Source organism: Delphinus delphis, chromosome 3 (assembly GCF_949987515.2).
Source record: "Delphinus delphis chromosome 3, mDelDel1.2, whole genome shotgun sequence".
Classification (NCBI taxonomy): Eukaryota; Metazoa; Chordata; class Mammalia; order Artiodactyla; family Delphinidae; genus Delphinus; species Delphinus delphis.
The window spans coordinates 164,336,702-164,346,962 of record NC_082685.1 but is presented as its reverse complement, the minus strand read 5'-3'; positions in this window follow the sequence as shown (position 1 = coordinate 164,346,962).

Below are 10,261 nucleotides of genomic sequence, written 5' to 3'. Positions count from 1 at the left end.
CCATCTTAACCGAGTGATCAAAGTTAATGTGACCGCTAATGGGACACGTTGACAACAGGTGGCTCTGATATGATGCAACACAAGGGCACAACATGCCCAAAATGCATAACCTGAATTTCATTGTGAGGAAATATCAAACAAATCAAATCGAGAGACGTTTTACAAAACAACTGGCCTGCACCCTACAAAAATGTCCACATCGTGAACAACAAAGAAAGACTAAGGCATTGTTCCTTATTAAAGGGGACTAAAGAGGCATGACAACTGAATGCAATATGGATTCTGGATTGGATCCTGCCCAGGAAGAAACATTTTTTCCTTTTTTCCTTATAAAGGACATTAGTCTTGCTACAGCATGGATTAACCTTGAGGACATTATGCTTAGTGAAATAATCCAGTCAAAAAAAGACAAATATTGTGTGATTCCACTTTTATGAAGTACTTAAAATAGTTAAATTCATAGAGACAGAATAGATAGTGGTTACCAGGGGCTGGGTGGCAGGGAGGATGGGGAGTTATTGTTCAATGAGTACAGAGTGTCAGTTTGGGATGATGAGCAAGTTTGGGATGATGAGCAAGTACTAGAAATGGATAGTGGTTGCTATAGACTGTTGTGTCCCCCCAAATTCACACATTAAAGCCTAATCCCCAATTTGATGGTATTGGGAGATGGGACCTTTGAGAAGTGATTAGGTTATGAGAGGGATTAGTGTTCTTATAAAAGGGACCCCAGAGAGCTCCCTTGCTTCTTCTGTCCTGTGAGGACACAGTGAGAAGATGGCAGTCTGTGAAACAGGAAGCAGGTTCTCACCAGACACCCAATCTGCCAGCTCCCTGATCATGGACTTCCAGCCTCTAGATCTGTGAGAAGTAATTTCTGTTTCTAGCCAGCCAACCAGCCTATGGTATTTTTATTGTAGCATCCCAAACCGACTAAGACAGTGGTGATGGTTGCATAACGTTGTGAATGTACTTAATGCCGCAAATTGAATGTTATATATATTTTACCGCAATAAAAATAATTCTAGAAAACGGCAACTTAAAAAAAAGAACATTCGTAAATGACTGGCAAAATGTGTGTAAGTTCTGTACATTATATAACAATGGTGTGCCAATGTTAATGTTCTCATTTTGATAAATGTTCTGTGGTTATGTAAGCAAGTGTCCCTTTTTCCAAAAAAAAAAGAAATATATGGTGAAGTATTTAGGGGCAAAGAGGCAACATGTTTACAATCTACTCTCAAACGGTTTAGAAACATTAACATATACAAATTACCCATGTCTGGATAGAGAGAATGGCAAAGCAAATGTTAACATTTGGGGAATGTGGGCGTAATGTGTATGAGAATTTGTACTATTATTGCAACTTTTCTGTAAGTCTAAAATTATTTCAGAATAAGCAGTTTTTAAAATTAGAAGAGGAAAGTAATTGGAAAGAAGTGAAATACTGTCTGGGGGAAACAGAATTCTAATGCCTGAGGCTGAGATGCAGTGACTGTCTGGGCCTCCCGGCTCTGGGATGCCCTAACTCTCAGGCTTAGGGTCAAGGGATGCAGGGTTTTGGTGTCACTGACTGGTGGGGAAGAAATAAGACAGATGGAGAAAGACAAATACTGTATGATTTCATTCATATGTGGAATCTTAAAAAAAACACAACCAAACAAACTAAACAAAAACAAGCCCAAAGATACAGAATCAGATTAGTGGTAACCAGAGCGGAAGTGGGTGAGGGGTGGGAGAAATGGGTGACGGGGGTCAACTGTATGGTGATGGATGGTAACTAGACTCGTAGTGGTGACCACCTCGTAGTGTATACAAGTTATAAAATGTCAAATTGAAATGCTGTGCACCTGAAACATGAAGAAGACGAATAAAGAAGAAGAAGGAGGAGAAGGAGAAGGAGAAGAAGAAGAAGAAGACGACAACAGGCAGAACAAATCGATGGTGATGGTAATCACACCCAGGTACGGGGCAGTGGGTCTTGATTATCGGGAGGGCAGGAGGGAATTCTGTGCGATCCTGAAAATATTCTATGTCTTGATCTGCGTGCTAGTTACAAGTTTCCAAGACGTGCACTTAAGCTCTGTGCTCTTTTTGCTGTATGTGTTAATCCTCCACTTGAAAAGGGTTAGACCGTCTCCACCCCCAGGTTGACGCTGCGCACTGAGATTGCGTCCATGCAAACGAGGCATTCACTGAAGACTCGAGGGGGACTCGATTTACGTTGTTTGTTCTTTCGTTGCTAAGCAACACAGGCTAAGCGGCACAACCAAGGGACGCCAACCTTTAACAGCCAACCCGGGGGATGTGCTAAGCCAAGGCTCCAAGAGGGATCCACACGGACAGTCCCCACTCCCAGCCCTTTTGTGTTCGGGGGTGGGGGCGGGGAGGAGGTGAGAATGGGAGTTGAGCAGCTCAGACGCCGCGGAAGGCCCGGACCCTCCCGGCGTGGGCTGGCTGCAGTGAGCCACTCTCCAGCCCGCCCGCTGCATCTATCGCTATGGCAACTGCTTCCTCAGGTCTGGGGCTAAAATGAGGCTCTGTGGGTGTCAATCCGTGCTTGAGGTCTCACCTGCCATGGAATTGTGTGGCCCGATGAGGAAATTGATGAGTCACTGCAGGAAAAGCCTGACGCTTGTTAGACTGGTTCATTTGTGCAGAAATGGGGCAGATTCGAGGCTGGGGGACAGGCCTCAGAGAGAGGAAGGGGTGAAGGTTATCTGAAGGGCAGAGGTGGTCAGGGCATCAAGAGAAAGAGGTAAGGGCCAGTTAAAACTAAAGAGAGGTGGAAATAAGCAAAGATCACCCAAATGAGAAAAAACAAAGGCTGTTTACGCAGAGCTTGCTGTTCAGTCAGCCGCCCTCCTGCGTTTGGCAGAGGCTCAAAGACGAGGGAGGCGTGGGGAAGCTCCTAACAGAAAAGGGGATGGCTGCAGGTGTGCACTGATCCGAGGCTGTTGTCCTGCGGAAGCTGGAGGCGGGCGGGGCGCGGGGTCGTCCTGTGCGATTGGCGAGGGTGGCTTATTTGGCTTTCTCTGATTGGTCCTGAATTGGAAGCAGGGCCAAAAACTAGGGAAGCTGACAGTTATTAAGTGCTGACCGTTCCGGGTTGCTTGCTGCAGTGGTAGTGGTTTGGCTTCCTGGACTGGTTGCAGCAGACTGTGGGTCAGAGTTCTATTGTCATATATGGCCTGGCTATTGTCCGTTCGTATATTCAGTCTCTCAATGAACACCCAGAAGTTAGACAGTCAAGAGAGTAGTCCTCATGGTCCTATTAGCAAGGAAGTGAGGCACTGAGCGGTGTAGAGAGGCAGCTGTGAGGACCACCCGAGGAGAGGTGGGCCGTGGAGCATCACAGGGAGGAAAGTGAGGGAGGTGGGTGAGGTTAAACACCCATCTGATCTCAGAAATACAGGGTGCAGGGGCACCTCTGATGGGGACTCTCAGAGCCCCTTGTGAGTCGGGGCTGTGTTCCTGGCACACGCCCTAGATGCGGAGCTAGGGCCCCTTCGGAGGTGTGGGACGTGGGTAACTCACTGAACCTGAGTGTTCGCTTCAGCTCCTGCCTCGTCAAACTGCTGAGAATTATTGAGTTAATGTGCGTCAAGTTCACTGGACTGTGCCCGGCACTTGGCAAGTGCTCGGTCAATGTTAGATATTGTTTTGCTTTGGAATAATTGGTCAAAAACTGAAATTAAATATATTGTTAGGATTGATGTCAAATTGTGTTAATGTAACTGTCAGCTGAAGTGTTGGAAACCTGGCCTCAGAGTAGGGTAGAGAAGGGTGGTGAGTGGATTGAAGGGGCCAGTAGTAGAAACACATCGTTCGTGGGCACCATTCGGTCCAGCCTAGACTGCATGCCCTTCCCAGGGACGGAGGAGCAAGAGAGGCATAGGCCAGTGGAAAGCCTGGCAGGTCCCCTAAAATTCTGTGTTTGGAGGGAGGATCCATTCTCTGAAAGAGAGGCAGATCTTGTTGCCAGGAGAAGGGGGGATGGAGAGATTTACAAACAGAAATAACATGTATGTGTAGTCATATGCTTAAAGTTTGTGCAAAAAGAAGATTCAACCTAAGAAATTTAGAAATTCTAGTTAGGCTCCAGAGTTACATCTAAATGTAATTACATTTAATGTGACTAGTTACATTAGTCAGAATGCTAATCATTACATGGGTTCTCCAAGTGAGGTTGTAAAAAAGATTCTTTCCCAATAAAACTAGATAGTCATCCCTAATTCAGTGGTAACCTTTGAAGATAGGAATCAGGTCTTAGATATACCTGACCTGCTTATCTTTGGGGCCTAACAGCATATTCCACAAAATAAGCGCTCAGTAACTGTTTAAAGATAATGAAGGCATACAAGAAGGTAACAAAAGAAATCCAGCTTCAGAGCTTAATGGTTTCCATAGGTACAGGAGTGAGGGGTGCCAGATAATCCCTAAAGGTTCCTCTGGGTTCCACAAGATAAAGTTTCTAGGAAGAACTTCGCTTTAGGGCAACTACACAATTTCAGATTAGAATCTGAAATATCGGATGAAAATGTTTATTTCAACAGACTCATCGGTTAAAGAGATCCTCCCTTGGGGCCCCAGGAGCTGCCTCTGGACACTGCATGTAACCATGTATGGCAGAGGGGGTTGACACTTGCTGGCTCTACAGCCTCTGGAGCCAGCAAATCAATATTGAGGTTCAGATTGGTGGGGAAGCATGAGTATTAGTTTGACTGCTGTAACAAGTTGCCACAGACTAGGTGGCTTAAAACAACAGAAATTTCTCTCTCACAGTTCTGGAGTCGAGAAGTCTGAAATCAAGGTGTTAGCAGGACATTTCCTACAGAGGCTCTGAGGAAAATCCATTCCTTGCTTCTTTCAGCTTCTAGTGGCTGCTGGTGTTCCTTAACCTGTGACTGCATCACTCCAATCTTTGCTTTCATCTTCACATGGCCTTCTCCTCTGTGTGTCTCAAATCTCCCTCTGCCTCACTCTTATCAGGACACCTGTCATTGGATTTATGGTCCACCTGGATAATCCAAGATGACCTCATCACAAAATCCTTAATTTAATTACATCTGTAAGGACTGTTTTTCTAAATAAGGTAACATTCACAGGTTCCAGGGATTAGGGCATGGATGTGTTTTGGAGGGCCACCATTTGGCCCATGACACTCATCTCCCAAGGCAAGAACATTAAAAAGTTCATAGTTCACTCCTGAAAATGCTTGTTGACTGCCATGGAGCTCCCAAGATGTTCTGGAGCTGAGCCAATGAGCTCACGTGGAACAGCTCATCATCCATCCACCCTTGGAGATGGCATTTACTGCCAGCTTGCAGCAATCTGGTATAGCTGGGATATCCAACAGAGCTTCAAGAAATTCCTGGGCTAAAGGATCCTCTGCATGTGGAAGTCTTCATGGCCAACGTAGATACTTTTCTACTTGCAAGGGTAGACCACTTGGTCCATTTATCCTCGGGGTCCTTGGGGCTTGTATAGTTTAGCATTTTTCAGAGTGCATGCCCAGGCACTCCAGCTGTGTGACATGGCCTCTGAGAAAAGAGTTCAGTGACCAAGGACATGCGAACAACACTGAGGACCATATTCCCTCTTGAGGAGGCTCAACACATTTTAATCGATTAAAGGCACCCAGAAATCCTATGGTAGAGAAGCCCAGTATTTCCCAACTTGCCTGCAACTCTTTACAACTCATAAATCATACTTGGCTTTGGAAGGGAAATCTATTGGAAAAGAAACGTATGAGCATGCGTTTGCACTGTGTCTTCTGTGTTGGCAGAATGAGGGAATGTCAGATTATGCCTCCTTTCTGACCTTCTTTGCAATCTCAGAGCTTGTTTCAATCTCTGACTCTAATGGGCTCTGGTCTCTGCTCCACACCAGCTCCCCTGCTGACACTTTGCTTCATCCCAGGATTCAGCTGTGTTTGCCCAGGACTTACTGACTTGCTTGAGGTTACAGCAGAGAGCACAGAACTCTCTGTTATGCCAAGTCCTCTGAGGCTCTCCTCACATTCTGCTCCTTTACCATAGTTGAGGGACATGTGGGTGAGCTTTGTGTAAACGGCACCAAATAAAGCATCTTCTTTATCTGCTTCATTGAGTAATAAGTTTAGATGTGGCAACTCAATCTAAATTTGTGTGGCTTAAGCCCAACTTCTCTTTTTCTTCCTTTGGTCTCTTCAGAAGGAACTCTCAAGGCCCAGTTACATCACATGGACAGTCAGGACGCTGTCACTTGGGAAGAACTGCAGGCGTCAACCGTGATTTGCCTTTCTCTTTCACCTTTCTTTCCTTCTTTCCTTCTTCCCTCTCTCCCTCCCTCCTTCCCTCTCTTTCCTCCCTCCCTCTCCTTCTTTCCCTCCTTCCTTTCTCTCTTTCTTCCTTCCTTTCTTTCTCTTTTCGTTTTCTTTCTTTCTTTCTCCTTCTTACCTTCCTTCCTCCCTCTCTCCCCCCCTTCCCTCTTCCTTTTTTCATTCCTTCCCTCCCTTTCTTCTTTCCGTTCTCTCTCTTCTTTCCTTCTCTTTCTCTTTTCTTTCTTTTCTTTCTTCCCTCCGTCCCTCTTCTTTGCTTCCCTCCCTCCTTTCTTCCTTTCTTCCTTCCTTCCTTCCTTCCTTCCTTCCTTCCCTCCCTCCCTCCCTCCCTCTCTCTCTCTCTCTCTCTCTTTCTTTCTTTCTCTTTCTTTCTTTCCAAGAATTAGGAGATTGACACAAACAGAACAAGGTTTTATTTCATTGGAAAAATTACAGGAGACTTTTTTTTCCTTAATGGCCCTACCATATGGCTTGTGGGATCTTAGTTCCCTGACCAGGGATCAAACCTGCACCCGCTGCATTGGAAGCGTGGAGTCTTAACCACTGGACTGCCAGGGAAGTGCAAAAATTACAGGAGAAATTTTTAATAAAGAGCTTAGAAGGTTTTGTAAGGTACACTTGTCATTACAAATACCAACAAGAATGTTTTTAATGATAGCATGCACTTTCAAATTTAAGAATAATTTAAAATTTTGGCTGTCCTACTTCGTGAAAAAGATATAAATGAAAGAATATGAAGGACTGTGGCTTTCATGTTTTACTCCACAGATTCTTTTGTTTTACTTAAAAAAATACTTTCTTTTGGCCATGCCACAGGGATGTGTGATCTTAGTTCCCTGACCAGGGATCGAACCCAGGCGCCCTGCATTGGAAGCATGGAGCCTTAACCACTGGACCACCAGGAAAGTCTCTACTCATGTGTGATTAATGAATGGTGAGACTCAGTAGCCAACACTTTAACCAAGTGATCAAACTCGGCATCAGTAATCATGGTCCAACCTGACATTTTGGACTCCTGATTTGCTACCATATGAAAAACACATCATCTATAAAATATTCTTGCTAAAAAATGTTTAACTTTAGTCATATCAAGCCTCTAGGCTAACTTTCAGTTTATAGGAAATACAGGGGCTAAAGGAACAGTTAAAATGACACCAGGACAAATCAATCAGACAAATCTAGAATGAAGGACATTGTATAAAACAACTGTCCTGTGATTTTCCAACAGGGATTGTCATCGAAAAATGAAAGGTACAAGGACTGTTTTAGATTAAGGGAGACTATGTAGGCTTAAACCAGTGGCAATGCATGAAGGTCAATTGAATGCTTGTTCAAAAAAAAAATTGAAAACAAAACTATAAAAGACATTCTTGGGACAATTATAGAAACTTTAGATTCTAGATGTTGTTATGGTGTGGCAATGGGTTTTAAAGGACATTATTCTAACTGTAGGAGATACATGCTAAAATGCTTAGGGGGAAAGTTGTTCAGACACACACTTTCAAATGACACAGAAAAAAAACTATAGTTAAAATACATATGGCTAAATCTTAATAATTGTTGAATCTAGGTTGAGGGCATATAGGTGTTCATTGTATTATTCCTTCAACTTTTCTGTATATTTGAAAATGTTCATAATAAAATGTGCAGAAAACAACTGGTCTTGAAGGCCTTCATCTCAGTAACATTTCGGCTTAAATTGCAAGTAATTTTTATGTGAATATTGTATCTGAATATGTTAGGGATAAGAAACACTTGGTACCTTGTTGTGATGATTTGATTTGACTCAATGTAGCTCCTTGTTGAGACTATCTGCCTGAAGCATTGAAACTGAATTCATTATAACTGAGAAGTGCAGATGCAGAAGTACAGACACACCAAACCTTATGTATCACTGTTGCTCAATTGGTATTTCAGCTACCTTATGAATGTGTCTCTTGCTAAGAAAGGCATTCATATACATGTTGCTATTTCAGCAACAAAAAGTATCTATTGGAAAATTATGCTTTGTTTATTCAGCCAATATTTACTGACTTACTACTACATGTCCAGACCTGTGTTGGCCTAAGGGAAACATCAGTAAATGAAAGGGGGCCACGGCTGTTGAAGATCCACAGCCATTGACTTCCAAGTGCACAAGGACAGATGTAGCCTCATTCATGCTAATGCAGAATTCTCTAAAGATTTTGCTTGTGTACACCCTAAAAAATTATTACCTTCATTTGTTGATAAAAATTTTTCATTGTATGTTTAAATGGCAGCAAAGATGTAATTCTGGCATAAAATTGATATTTTAAAATTGTTTCATCACTTTTTTTCAAAAATGGTCCTAGTAAGTATACTTTCTTTACAATCTTTGTCTGGTAATCCCATATCTGAAGTCTTTGTAGGATGGTTTCTGTTATCTGTACGTTCTTGTTTGTATACATATATATATATATATATATATATATATATCCCAGATATGGGATTACTATATTGTATCTTCCAGGTACTTAGGGGTCCCAGTAGTTCAGGATCATTTTGAACTAAATTTATTGCTTGAGATTATTTGGTTACTGGCGTGTCATGAGTTTGAGGTGCAATCCATGCCAGGGTTGGTTCGTGGGTATAATTTAATAAGGCTCAGCAAAACCAAATTTTCCTAAAAGTTTCAGAGAGGGGTCTACTTTTGGTTCACTATTCCTCCTGAGATCGCAGTTCTGGAGGCCCTGGGGGAGAATCCTGGTAGGTCTCTTAACAGATGTTTCACCATGGGCAGGCTCTGGGCTTTGACAGTTGTTATTCTTGCTCCAGGAAGCTGTCAAAATTCAGGTTCAAAGTTTGCCTGTAATCAGCAGAGCAAAAGCAACTGCCTTGTTCCATTTATATCCCGTCCTTAGATTCCGGCCTGCTAGTTGCTTTACCATTTTTGTCAACTCTTCAGTGGTTTTACAAATATGTTAATATTTTATCAAGTATTTTCAACTGTTGGTCTAAATAACCTAGCCTGCTATATTCTTGGAAAGGGAAGTAAACATCATCATTTTTCTCAATACTTTAAATGAGAAGCTCTTCTAACCTGAGGTTTCTGCCTGGACTTGAAGGCAACCATGAACTCCTGGAAACTGTATGCAACATTTTGTGTTTATGCAGTTTTTCTGGGAAAAAAGCCCACAGATTTTGTCAGATAGTCAAAGGTGCTAATGACTGAGACTCCCCAGATCTGAGAACCACTGCTTTATAGTTCCATTAGCACGTAGCAATTTTAATTTTAAAAAATGATTTCAGAATAATTTCAGACTCACAGAAGAGTTGCAAGTACAGTCCAAAAAAACTCCGATATTGCCTTTACCCAGATTCACCAACTTTTAACATCTCTCTCTCTCTCTCTCTCTCTCTCTCTCTCACACACACACACACACACACAGTCTTTTTCTAAACCATTTCACTACAAGCTTCAGACCTGATTCTACACCACCCCTAAATACTCTAATGTGCATTTCCCTAAACAAGGACCTCCCAAGAAGTCAGAAAATCAACACCGATACAACGCTACCATTCAAAGAACCTATTCAAATTTTAGTTTTGCCAACTGTCCTGCAAATGTCTTTCTTAGTTTTCATGTCTAGGATTCCTTCATACATTGCATTTAGTTGTCATGTCTCTTTGGCCTCCTCCAACCTGGAATAGTTCCTCAGTCTTCTGTCTATCATGTCCTTGAGAGTTTACGAGAATACAGCCCTTATATTCCGTAGGCTGACACTCAACTTGATTCCACTGGATGCTGCCTCATGCCCAGACTCAGGCATGCATTCCTGACAAACTTCAATTTTCTCATTATGTCAATCTGTCCCATCACTGGTGATGTAGACCTTGATCATCTACTCATGTTGATGTCTTCACTGTAAAACTACTATTTTTCTTTTTAACTGTTGGAAAATGTTCCAATAATATGCT